This window comes from Dipodomys spectabilis, unplaced genomic scaffold (genome assembly GCF_019054845.1).
Source record: "Dipodomys spectabilis isolate Male_0828 unplaced genomic scaffold, ASM1905484v1 ptg000135l, whole genome shotgun sequence".
Lineage (NCBI taxonomy): Eukaryota > Metazoa > Chordata > Mammalia > Rodentia > Heteromyidae > Dipodomys > Dipodomys spectabilis.
In genome coordinates this window covers 263,213-275,445 of record NW_024870812.1, presented here as the reverse complement: position 1 = coordinate 275,445, position 12,233 = coordinate 263,213, and the positions used below count along the sequence as shown (strand labels likewise).

Sequence of the window (12,233 nt, the reverse complement as noted above, 5' to 3'; positions counted from 1 at the left end):
CCATCCTTCTTTCTTCTTCAGAGAAGTGTCTCTTTAAGTCTTTAGCTCACTTATTTATTGAACAGTTGTTCCATTGAGGATTTGTTGTTGGGGGATTTAATTTTTTGCGTTCCAGGTATATTTTAGATATATTTTAGACCCTTGACCATTGTATGGTTAGTGAAGATCTTCTCCCAATCTGTGGGTTTTCTATTGATCTTGCTAGCTATGTCCTTTGCCATTAAGAAGCTCTGGAATTTCATGCAATACCATTAGTCCAACCTTTCCTTGATTTGTTGTGTTTCTGGGTCTCTTTTATGGAAATTTCAGCCTGTGCCAAGGAGACCTAAGGTTTCTCTTATTCCATCCTCTAATGTTTTCAGAGTGTCTCCTTTGACTCTGAGGTTTTTGATCCATTTGGAGTTGATTCTGGTGAAGGGTGATATATTAAGATCTAGCTTTTGTTTTCTACAAGTTGTTAACCAATTTTGCCAGCACCATTAACTGAAGGGGCTGTCTTTCTTCCATCCTAATTTTTAGATTCCTTATCGAAGATTAGATGGCTATAGGGCAGTGGGTCCAGTTCTGGCTTGTCCATTCTATTCCATTGGTCCTGAGTTCTGTTCTTGTGTCACTACCAAGCTTTTTTGTTTAATATGGCTTTGTAGTAGAGTTTGCAATTTGGCATTGATATTCCTCCAACACAGTTCTTTCTGTTAAGGATCATTTTTGCTATTCGGTGTCTTTAATTGTTCCATATGAATTTTTGGATTGACTCTTCTATTTCCTTGAATAATAAGGCTAGAATATTCATAGGCAATACTTTGGAAAGTATTGCCATTTTCACAATGTTGATCCTTCTAATCCAGGATCATGGGAGTTTTTTCCACTTCCTAAGTTCTGTTTTGATTTCCTTTTTCAGGTTTTTAAATTTTTCATCATTGTGATCCTTCACTTCTGTGGTTAAGTTAATTCCTAGGTGAAGTGCCCAGATCTAAGATGCCCCCTTGCAGACTAACAGAGACCAAGATCAATGCACACCCCAAAGAGTCGTTTATTGCAAGCTCGAGCTTGGTTCTCTGCACACTCGGTAACTGGTGACGCTAACAGTTCCTGAGTACAAAATTAGCACTGCTTTTATAGTATCAAACAATCAAGTTTAGGGGGTTTCACACAAGTGACTTCACAAGTTCAGGGGGTTTCCAAACAAGCAAGTTCACAATTTCAGGGGGTTTAAGTCCACCCTGATGGCACTTCCCTTTTTCTGATGGAACACTTAGGCAACTGCTCTGTTCCTTAAGGGTGGGCAGGGATGGTGGCAACCTGCGGTTTTTTGAGAACTGTTCCACTTTTGAAGTTATTCTGAGGGCAGCACAGCTACAGGTTGTTGGGCTTAATCTTAAAATGCAGTTTCTGTAGCTCTTCATTCCATCCTCTTCTAGAGCATCGAGAACCAATCATGGTCCCCTGATTGGCACAGTCTTTTATATTTACAGTTTGGTATTGGGATCTCAGAACTAAGAGATGGACTGCACTGATCTCTTTTTTCACAAGGTCCAATTGTGAGTAAAAAAATAACAGTAACAAAGGTCCTTATATTTTTTTTTAACATTTTAAGATGTCCTTTTTTATTTATTTTTTATCAAAAGGATACCAATTTTTTTTTCTCAATTTTTCCTCCAAGGCTTTCTTTAGTACTCTCCTCTTCTTTACAATTCCTTGAGCTTGTTTGTGGCTAGAGTGTAAAACTGCCCATTTTTTCCTGTTTCTTGTGGAACCAAGTTATCTCAGAACAGCCTCAAAACACCAGTGAGATGGAGAATTTTGCTAGATTTTAAGGCTAAGAGCAGAGCTGTGTCTTATTCCTTTTACTACCTGCATTGATAACACACTCAGATTATTACCATACCAGAGCCAACTAGGCTGTGACTATAGAGTGGATTTCCAGTCACTATGCACTGAAGTGCCTATGGCAAGCAAGCCAGTGATATCCTTTCCACAAATATCCACTCTGGGAATAGAGAGGGTTTTTGGATATCACCCAAAAGAATGTCCCACAAGATCTTAGTTTTAGCAGCTTTTAACCGGGTTGAGTCTCAGGTGATTGAACCTGGAAGGAGTTCAGACTACTTTTCCATGGTGGAGGTGGTCTGAGTGATGATATAGATTTCTTCCAGGTGACTGTCAGCTGGTCTTCAAACTTTACCCATTAGGGTGTGTAGCTGCAGCAGCAGGTCTCTCAGTGGCTCCAAGGGACTGTCACAGCTGATGCTGGGCTGCAAATTCCTACACAGACTGGTTAAGGATACATTGCATAGACTTGGCAGGCTTTGGCCCCATTGGATTTTAAGACCATTTAGACAATAGCCCAGGATAGTTTACCAAAATGACAATTATTTTTTTACTAACCATATATTTTTGTAAACAAACACAAAAGGTTTAATCTTGTAACCATCTCCAAAAGATGCAGTCTCAACATTTGGACACCTGTTAACACTATTCTTTATGCCTATTTTTTTTTAAATTATTATTTTATATATTTTGCCTCATTTTTCCAAAACGGATTCTGGACTTTTGATCTTAAAAAGGGATTGATAGGCGAAGGTCTATATTCTGTGACTTCTTCAAGCTGACTTTAGGGGCATTGATCCTACCTAGCCAGGAACACATAACCTTAGCCTATTTTACAAAGAGGTTAACAGGGTTAGATATCATTAAGAACAATATTTTAACTTTTGACAAATGCACAAACTTTTTCTTCAGCTACAGCAGTCTCCGGCTACAGCAGTGTAGCTTGTTTAGCACTCTATTTTGTAAAAGCATCTTTTGGATGGCTTAGGAATGTGATCTCTAGTGAACCTAACAATGCCTAAGTTACCTGTGCCGGCCCTCAGACAGATGCTAATAGAAACACACTCTAAGGTTTAAAAAAGTTTTCTGAGCAGATGAATATTATGTAGCTGGTGTCAGCTCAATTACTGCCAATTAGGGCGTTTGGCACATACTTGGGTCGGGATTTAAACTATCCCCCACATTTTACAACCCTAGCTTTTTACTACTATCATTGATGACTGACAAGTTCCTGGCACTTACAAGGCAGTCATGAATATGAGACATGCTTACAACCTATCTTCCCATGATCTCCTGGCTCTGAGCAGTTTTTGAAGAGCCCCACACAAATGACTCTATAATCTGACATTTCTGGCATCCACGCAGTGGCTTACTGCCTCTTGATACTCCACCATTGCTTTTGTCCCAGGAATGTCTTCTCCACACTGGGAAAAATGCCTCATTGGCATTTCCCTTAGCTGGTCGCTGGACTTGGAACTCGGGGCCTGAGTGCTGTCCCTCAGCTCTCCAGCTGAAGTCTAGCATTCTGCCACTTTGAGTCCCAAAGCAACTCTGCTTACACTTTCAGCACTCTGCTGGATGAGTAGAGGTGACAGTCTTAGAGGGACCTCTTTCTGTCTGGGCTGGCTTTGAACCAGTTTGCAGATCTATGAGTCTCATAAAAGGCCACTTTACTCCAATTAAAAGCAATAAGGTGGTCAACATAGAAGTAGCTTTTAAGCATGCTCTTACCTAAAACTTATTAAGAGCCAAAGCTACATCTGAGAAATTTGTACGAATCCTCTGTGCTTTGCTCTGGGCTTGCTGGAAACTGTTAAAAAAAATCTATAAGAACAAACTTGAATAGCAATTATTTTGGTAATCCTAAATTTTTGTGCAATTTGAGGCAAATGTTAAGAACAATTTTACTTTTAAACTTTATATTCAAAAATCCATTCCTAATTTTTAAGCTTCTTATTATTCTCTTTTAATATTTTATACTTCAGTATTTATTTGCGTTTTGAAAAGATACTTTAAAATCTTAAGGCAAAGTGTCATTCATTGTCTCTTATCTGCTTGTTTTAAAACAGATACACATTGAAAACTTTTAAACTTACATAACAATTTTATCTTAATGGAAGAATTACAATTACCATCACTGTACCAAGAAGCTAGGCTTAACACCTTTATAACTTTTAAAAGCATTCTAATTGTAGAACATCATTAAAAGCAAGTCGCATTATACAAATAAACTTTTTTAGCCCTCTTTTTAAGGCCTTATTAATTTTAATTTTAATACATCCAAGGGGCAGTTTTAGCAATACAAATCAGATCACTACATAAGTAATTTTTATCATCATATTTTCAATGTCTATGTGCAAGGAATAAGGACAGAACAAAGATGGGCCACTCGGCATCTCCTATGGAATAGGCACGCACCCAATCCGGCTCTCTAGGGTTAGATTCACTGAATTTGTGCCAAATTTCCATCTTTTACCATGCATGGACTCTTCCCTGCACCTGTCCCACCATCTGTGGACTCCCCCGAGGGTCTGTCCCACCATGCATGACCAGCTGAACTGAACTTTACCTGCTCACCCTCACCCCTAAAGGTAGATCTTCTGTTGGCTTCTAAGTTTTTCCCTTTTCTTTTCTTTTTCCTTTTCTTGGTTCTTAAATAAAATACAGTTTTAGACAGACAGAACAGGTAACATTTTTTGACAGTGTTAAACTAACCTTTATATTTAAATTTTTAGTATTTATCCCCAAATTTTTGCCAACGGAACTAAATCCCAACAGCCAATGCATTTTAAAATATTAGGTTTTTAAATACCAGATTTTCTAATTTTTAAGTTAAAGAATTTCTAAAAAGCCATTTAAAACTATGTAAAAGTACTTTAAAATTTTGGTAATGTCCAAACCTCATAACATTTTACATTTTAAATTTTAACTCACCTAATTGTTACAGAATGCTGACAATTTTTATTTTGAACATGTTCACAAACACATACAGAACACTCACACAGATCTTAAAGCACACAAAAATCAAAATCAGTTGTATGTATATTTTTAATTTTTAAACAAAAAATTAAGACAATTTTTCTTTTAAACTAAATACCTTTGTTGAGCTTCATTTTCCCAGAGCATGCTTGTTTAGCAAGGCAATTTACCAATGGATATTTTTAATGCCTTCTGTTGGAGGAAGGCTGGGGGAGGGGGTTGCATGAAACTAAACTGGCCTGATTTTTTTATCCAATTTTAGACAAGAGCACTTTTCAAATTTTTACATTGTCAGGACTAGTTTAAAAGTCCAAACCAGGCACATAGCCTTCCACACCCTCCCCACTGGCAGACTCCACAAGGAGAAAATGTGGCCTGAGGCGTCAAGGGAAACAACTTTTCACGCCTCATAGGAAGCGGGGCATAGCACGTCTGTGACTGAGCCCAGCTAGGGGCTGGAACTTTTATTCCCCCAGAAATGTTCAAATAAATAACAAAAACACAAATAACACAAAAACCAAGTATCCCCACTTAAAACTGGTACCAATTCTAAAACAGAACTACACAACAACCAAAAGCTGAGTTGGGGACTAATGGGCCCCCAGTTCATCCTTATCAGAACTCTGCACCATTCTCACTCAGCAAGCTGAATCCAGAGTCTGGTGAGTAAGCTGGCCACCTTCACCAAGAACTTCCCCACCTCAGAAAACAGAACAGAAACCACACCAAAGTAAACAAGACAGACAAGTGGCCACAAAGACAAAATCAGGTCTCAGTGAATGGGGTGACATCTCACCATTACTCACAAGTGGGACTCAAATCCATTTACCATGGGATTTGAATCCCCTCTACTCACCTCCGGAGGATTTTTCATTTAGATTCCTGCAAACGTGACACATGGGCATTCCAAGGAGGAGGAGAATTCCCAGTCATCTTGGAGCAAGGGAAAGAAGTCTCTAGTGGCCATCCCTTCAGACTGACAGGTTCTCCCACATGCACAGACCTCCCTGGGCCAAGGCCTGAGGCTAAAATCTTGCTGGGGACACTTGCAGGTAGTCAGTCGCAGTTTCTTCCTGAATATGGTTGATAAATTGAAGGTGCCAAATCAGAACGACAAACAAAACACTCAACAGAAAGACACAAATAAAGAAAAAGACACATACTGAGGGTTGTAAATTGCCAAACAGAAAGTGCCAGACTTAGATGGAATATTCCCCAAAAAATGCCCACATGAAAGTGCCAGACTACAGATGGAAAATTTCCACAAAAATGTTGCACTAAACAGCAATTCACCCAGATGGGGACTGGGGAATTCTCTCACAGACCCCATGGCAGCCCTATAGTGTGTCCTACAAGACTCTTTGCCAACCAGAATACAGATCCCGCGGGAAACCAGAATTACAGGTACAGAACCTGCAGGCAACCAAAAATAGAGAACGGTAATGACTCAAATTACTGGCCGGGATTTTCACGACTCCATGCTTTGGGGTCTGGGTGAGTTTATGGGGGGGGGCATCCCGGATGAGCCCCCAGATGAAGTGTCCAGATTTTGGATGCCCCCTAACAGACCACCAGAGACGATGATCAATGCAAACAGCAAAGAGTCGTTTATTGCAAGCTCGAGCTTGGTCCTCTGCACACTAGGTAACCGGTGGCGCTAAGAGGCCCTGAGCACAAAATTAACACAACTTTTATAGTATCAAACAATAAAGGTAAGGAGGTCTCCACACAAGCAAGTTCAGAGGGTTTCCACACAAGCAAGTTCACAAGATCAGGGAGTTTAGGTCCACCCTGATGGCACTACCCTTTTTCTGATGGAACAATTAGGCAACTCTTCTATTCCTTAAGGGTGGGAAGGATTGGTGGCAACCTGTGGTTTTTTGAGAACTGTTCCTCTTTTCAGGTTATTCTAAGGGAAGCACAGCTACAGGTTGGTGGGGTTAATCTTAAAATGGGGTTATTGTAGCTCTTCACTAGGTATTTTATTTTTTGTAGAGCCATTACGAATGGAGTTGCTTTCCTGATTTCAGTCATGCTTTTCTTATTGTTGGCATACAGAAAAGCCATGGATTTTAGAGGGTTAATTTTATACCCTGGTACTTTGCCAAAGTTTTGAACCAACGATTAAATTGAGAGTGGAGTCCATGGGATTCTTTAAATACAAGATCATGTTATCTGCAAAGAGGGAGAGTTTTACTTCATCTTTCCCCATTTGGATCCCTTTTAGGTTTGCATCTTGTCTTATTGCCGAAGATAGGTATTCTAATACTAAATTGAAGATAAGTAAAGAGACTGGACATACTTGTCTGATTTCTGAGTTAAGTGGAAATGGCTTTAGTTTTTCATCATTAAGTATAATGCTGGCTGTAGATTTGTCATATATGCCTTTATTGTATTGAGGCAGGTTCTCTGGATTCCTAATTTTTCCAGAACCTTCATTGTAAACGGGTATTGGTTCTTGTTAAATGCTTTTTCTGCATCTATTGTGATAACCATGTGGTTCTTATTCTTGCTCTTGTTGATGTAATGAATTATATTAATTAATTTGCATCCCTGAAATTAATCCTGTTTGATCATGATGAATGATTATTTGGATGAATAGTTGAAGTCCATTGGCCTAAATTTTGTTGAGAACTTTTGCTTCAATGTTCTTCAAAGAAATGGGTCTATACTTCTCTTTCGTTGATGATTCTCTGCCTGGTTTTGGGATAAGGGTTATGATGGCTTCATAGAATGAGTTCGGTAGTGAACTTTCTCTTTCAATTTCATTGAAGATTTGAAGGAGTATTGGTGTGAGCTCTGATTTGAAGGCCTTGTAGAATTCCACTGTAAATCTATCTGATTCTGGGCTTTTCTTCGATGGGAGGTCTCTTATTGCTGTTTCTATTTCAATGCTTTATACGGACCTTTTAAGATGGTTCAACTGATCTTGGTTTAGTTTCAGCATGCCAATATTTGCTAGGAAATGGTCCATTTTTGCCAAGTTCTCAACCTTATTAGCATAAAGTTTTGAGAAGTATTCCCTTATAGTGTTCTGAATCTTGGTAGTTCCTTGCTGAAGTTTCCATTCTCATCTCTGAATTTATTTATTGAGCTGTGTTCTATTCTTTTTCTATGTTTTGCTAAAGGTCTGTCTTTTTGTTAATTTTATCGAAGAATCAACTCTTTGTTGTGTTGATTCTTTGTATGTTTTTTTTTAGATTCTAATTCGTTTAATTCTGATTTAATTTAATGATTTCTTTCTGACTACTGAATTGGGGTTTATCTTGCTGCTCTTTTTCAAGGAGGTTCAGATCTGTCTAAATTTTTGATTTTAGCTCTCTCCAATTTGTTGATATAGGAACTCAGAGTTATAAAATTGCCTCTGAGTACTGCCTTTGCTTTGTCCCAGAGGAGCTGGTACTTTGTATGTTCATTTTTGTTGAATATCATGACCATTTGAATTTCTTTCTAATCTCTTCTGTGACCCACTGGTGATTCAACAGTGTGTTGTTCAGCATCCAAATGTTACAGGACTTTCTTTGGTGGCTTTTGGTGTTGAATTCTAAATTTATTCCCTTGTGTTCTTAGTAATGCAAGGTATAACTTCAATATTTCTGAATTTGGACAGGTTTGCTTTGGACCTAAAATGTGGTCTATTTTGGAAAATGTTCTGTGTGCTGCTAAGAAAAACATGGATTTGATGCTGCTGGGTGAAATATTAGGTAGATGTCTGTTAAATATAGTTGTTTAGATTTGTGGTTTCTCTGTTGAGTTTTTGCCAATTTGATCTATGAAGTGGGGATAGGGGTGTGAATTAATTAATGTCTTTGGATCTATGTGAAAATTGACGGAATGTAGTGTTTCTTGTATAAATTTGGGTGCTCCGTGGTTTGGTGAATAGAGATGTAGAATTGTAATATCCTCCTGAAGGAGCTATCCCTTAATTAGTATGTAGCATTTTTTTATCTAGTCTCACTAATTTCAATTTGAAGTCTATTTCATGTGATATTAGGATTGCAATTCCCACCAGTTTATGGGAGCCATTTGCCTGGTAGATTTTGTTCCAGCCTTTCACATTCAAAATGTGTTTTTTTATGGACCAATTCTGACTTCTGAAGGCAGAGACAGAAGGATCTTGCTTTTTAATCCAACTAGACAGTCTATGTCACTTAATTGGAGAGTTAAGTCCAGAGTTAGGAATGAGAGGTGTTTGAGAGTTCCTGCAATGTTATCCACCTTCTTGGGAGCTTCAGTGACTGGATTCTTCCTATGGTTGTTGGATTCTCAGTTTGGGTGCAGTTTCTTGGCCTTTATTGTGGTCTTGTTGATTTTCTATGTGTAGGCATCTTTAAGTATCTTTTATAGGGCTGGCTTGGTGGAGATATACTGTTTCAGTTTTTCTTTGCTATGGAAGGTTTTTATTTCACCTTCGGTTATGAAGGAGAGTTTAGTTGGTTACACTGTTCTTGATTGATAGTTGTCTTTAGATCATTGCAGGCTCTTCTTGCTTTAATTGACTTGCTGCGACATCTGAGGTGATTCTAATTGGTTTCCCTTTATAAGTGGTTGACTTTTACTCCTTGACAGCTTTAAGGAACTTTTCCATTGTCTGAACTGATCCTGTGCGAATTATAATGTCATGGTGGGATATCCTATTCTTGTCTGGTCTATTTGGGGTTCTAAAAGCTTCTTGTATCTGAATAGGCCTATCTTTTTGCATGTTTGGGAAATTCTTTTCTAGGATCCTATGAACAAAGTTTCCTAGACCATTAAGTTCTGTCTCTATTTGATCCTCCACACCCATTATCCTCAGATTAGGCCTTCAGATGGTGTCTTCCAAATGGTGAATAGATGTATCATATTTTTTGGATTTGTCTTGGATAGTTGTATGTTCTTTCTCTATAATAACCTGGCTGTCCTCACTCCCTCAGATTCGATATTCTGCATGGTCTAACCTACTGTCAAGACTTTCTATATTTTTTTCTTTCTTTTCCTTCTAATTGGTTGGCATTGATGGCTTCAAATTCTTTGTTGGAACTTTGTTTACGATCTTGTATGAACTTCTTTACTTCCTTAATTTTGTGCTCAGTGTTTATTCTAAAATCACTTAGTTGATTGGTTATGGTTTCCTTGAACTCCCATTCCTTCTGTTGCGCTCCATTCAGCATTCCCTTTGTGATTTACTTGAATTCTTTCAGCTGTCTGTTTATAGGTTCCATGAAAACCTCTATTGATTTTTGTGTATTCTCATCCCCCTTTCACAATTCCTGTATAACTCTTTGATTAGCTTCCTCACGTTCACACAATTCCTGTCTTTCTTTTTGACTGTTCTCAGCCTGCTCACACAATTCCTTTATTGCTCATTGACTCTTCTCAACCTGCTCACGCAATTCTTATATCACTCTTTGAGTAGTTCCTCATGCTCACGAGATTCCTGTATTGATCTTTGGTTTGCCTCTTCTCTCTTCCTATTATGCTCATCCTGAGACTTTTGCAAGTTTTCAATCATTTCATTCACCTTGTTTAGCAGTAGTGTTTGTAGAGCTTTTTTGGAACTCTCCTCTGGATTATTCATTAACTGTTCTGTCACTTGATTATCATGAATGGGAGTTGAGATTCCCAGATTTGCCATTTTTCTTGTGTTTTCTGTCTTGTTCTGTCCGTTTGGTATGAAATAACATTGTGTGCTAAAATAGTATTCCAAAGCAAGCATCAACCAGAGTCCTGTATTTGTACAGTCAAAATGGCTGCAGATAAAATGTAGTTCAACAAATACAATCTATTCAAACAAGTATGGATTAATTTGAACAACAGAGAAGAATTTGGCAAACCAGAAATTATTAGGTTTAGGGAAATATGTGGGAGAAATAGGCTGAGATGTATGTGGAAAGGTAAAAGGAGAGTGAATTTAATCAAGTCCTAATTTCAGGGAAGGAAAAGTACTGGACAGAATGTTAAGAGAGAAATTAAAAAAAAAAAAAACAAGAAAAAATGGAAAAAGAACAATTGAAATTTAAAAAGTGAAACTCAAAATTATGTAAATGGAAAGAAATGTTATTGAGAGAAGAAAAGGGTAGGATGAGAGGAGGGGAGGAACAGAAAGGAAATGTCAAAACCTAAAAAATAAAAATCCTTAAAATTAGTTACTTGAAAATTATATAGGTATAAAGAGATAATACTGCTATTAAAGAATGTAAGCCTAAGAGTTTGTGAATAGAGTAATAAATTTCTGGATTATGTGTGTACCCAATGGGGGATAACATATAATAATTGATGAAGGTTATATATCTGCAGCTGCACAGAACAGCAATTAAGGCATGCAAAAAAGAAAGAGAAAAAATGAAAAGAATAAAAAAGAGGTCAACGTAAGCTACATAAAATATAATTTCACTCTTTCTTGTCTACTCTCCAGCCACCATGAGGGACAGAAGAGATGGTTTTAGAAGGAAAAGTTTCTACTCTTCCCATTTTTCAAGAGACCGTTCTCCCCATAAAAGGGAGCATCCATTTTTCAGAGTCACCTGGAGGTCGAAAGGACTCTCCACACAACAGATCTGGCTCCAGTTTCAGCAGCAGGGGTTACTCTCCAGGACAGAGCAGAGCATATTCATTCCACAAGTCTCAGCATTGTTGTGGTGCCTGAACTGTGGCCCTGGGCACTGTCCCTCAGCTCTTCAGCTCAAGGCTAGCGCTCTACCACTTGAGCCACAGCACCACTTGCAATTTTTTTTTCTTTTTGCTTGTATGGTGCTGAGGAATCGAACACAGGGCCTCATGAATGCAAGGTAAGCGCTCTGACACTGAGCTACCTCCCCAGCCCTCTAGTCAGTCTTTGAAAACATCACAAGACACGTCACCTTCAAGGTCTTCAGCAGTTCCTTCATCAAAGGTTTATCGGCAACACTCCGAAACTTTCGGGATGGTTGTGAAAATGCTGATTGAAAAAGATCGTTCATTGGAACAGTTAATACAGTTGGCACTGAGGTAGAATTTACATGAAATAGGTGAGTGTTGTGTTGAAGAATTGAAGCATTAAATTGCAGAGTATGATAATTCTGCTCAAGAGTTTGGAGAGCATTTTTAGAAGAATTAGTGTTTAGGTATAATAAACATTAAAAGAAATCTTTCTAGATATAACCCCCCCCTCCTCCACCTGTGGAACTGTGTAAATCTTTAATATACGGGACTTTTGTGATGAAGAGCAATATTTTATTTGGCCATATTTCCAATTCAGTCAAGGGTCTAAAATAGTCTTTGAAAGATACTTTAGCTATAATTTTTTTCTAAACATAAAGTCACTTAATTCATATTCCCCCAGCAACTCCCCGTCTCTCCCCCTCAAATGATGGTTAATTTGCTAAGATTTGGTAAAGCAATCCTGGAGACTAGCTCTTTGTACTTTCTATATTCTACTTTCTTCCATAACATATGCTGATTTGTTT

The 12,233-nt window shown here is 38.2% G+C and overlaps 1 pseudogene; it reads left to right on the top strand.

The window, feature by feature from the left end:
* Positions 1-6,251: 6,251 nt before the first annotated feature.
* LOC122116457 lies at positions 6,252-11,898 on the top strand (annotated as a pseudogene).
* Positions 11,899-12,233: the final 335 nt, after the last annotated feature.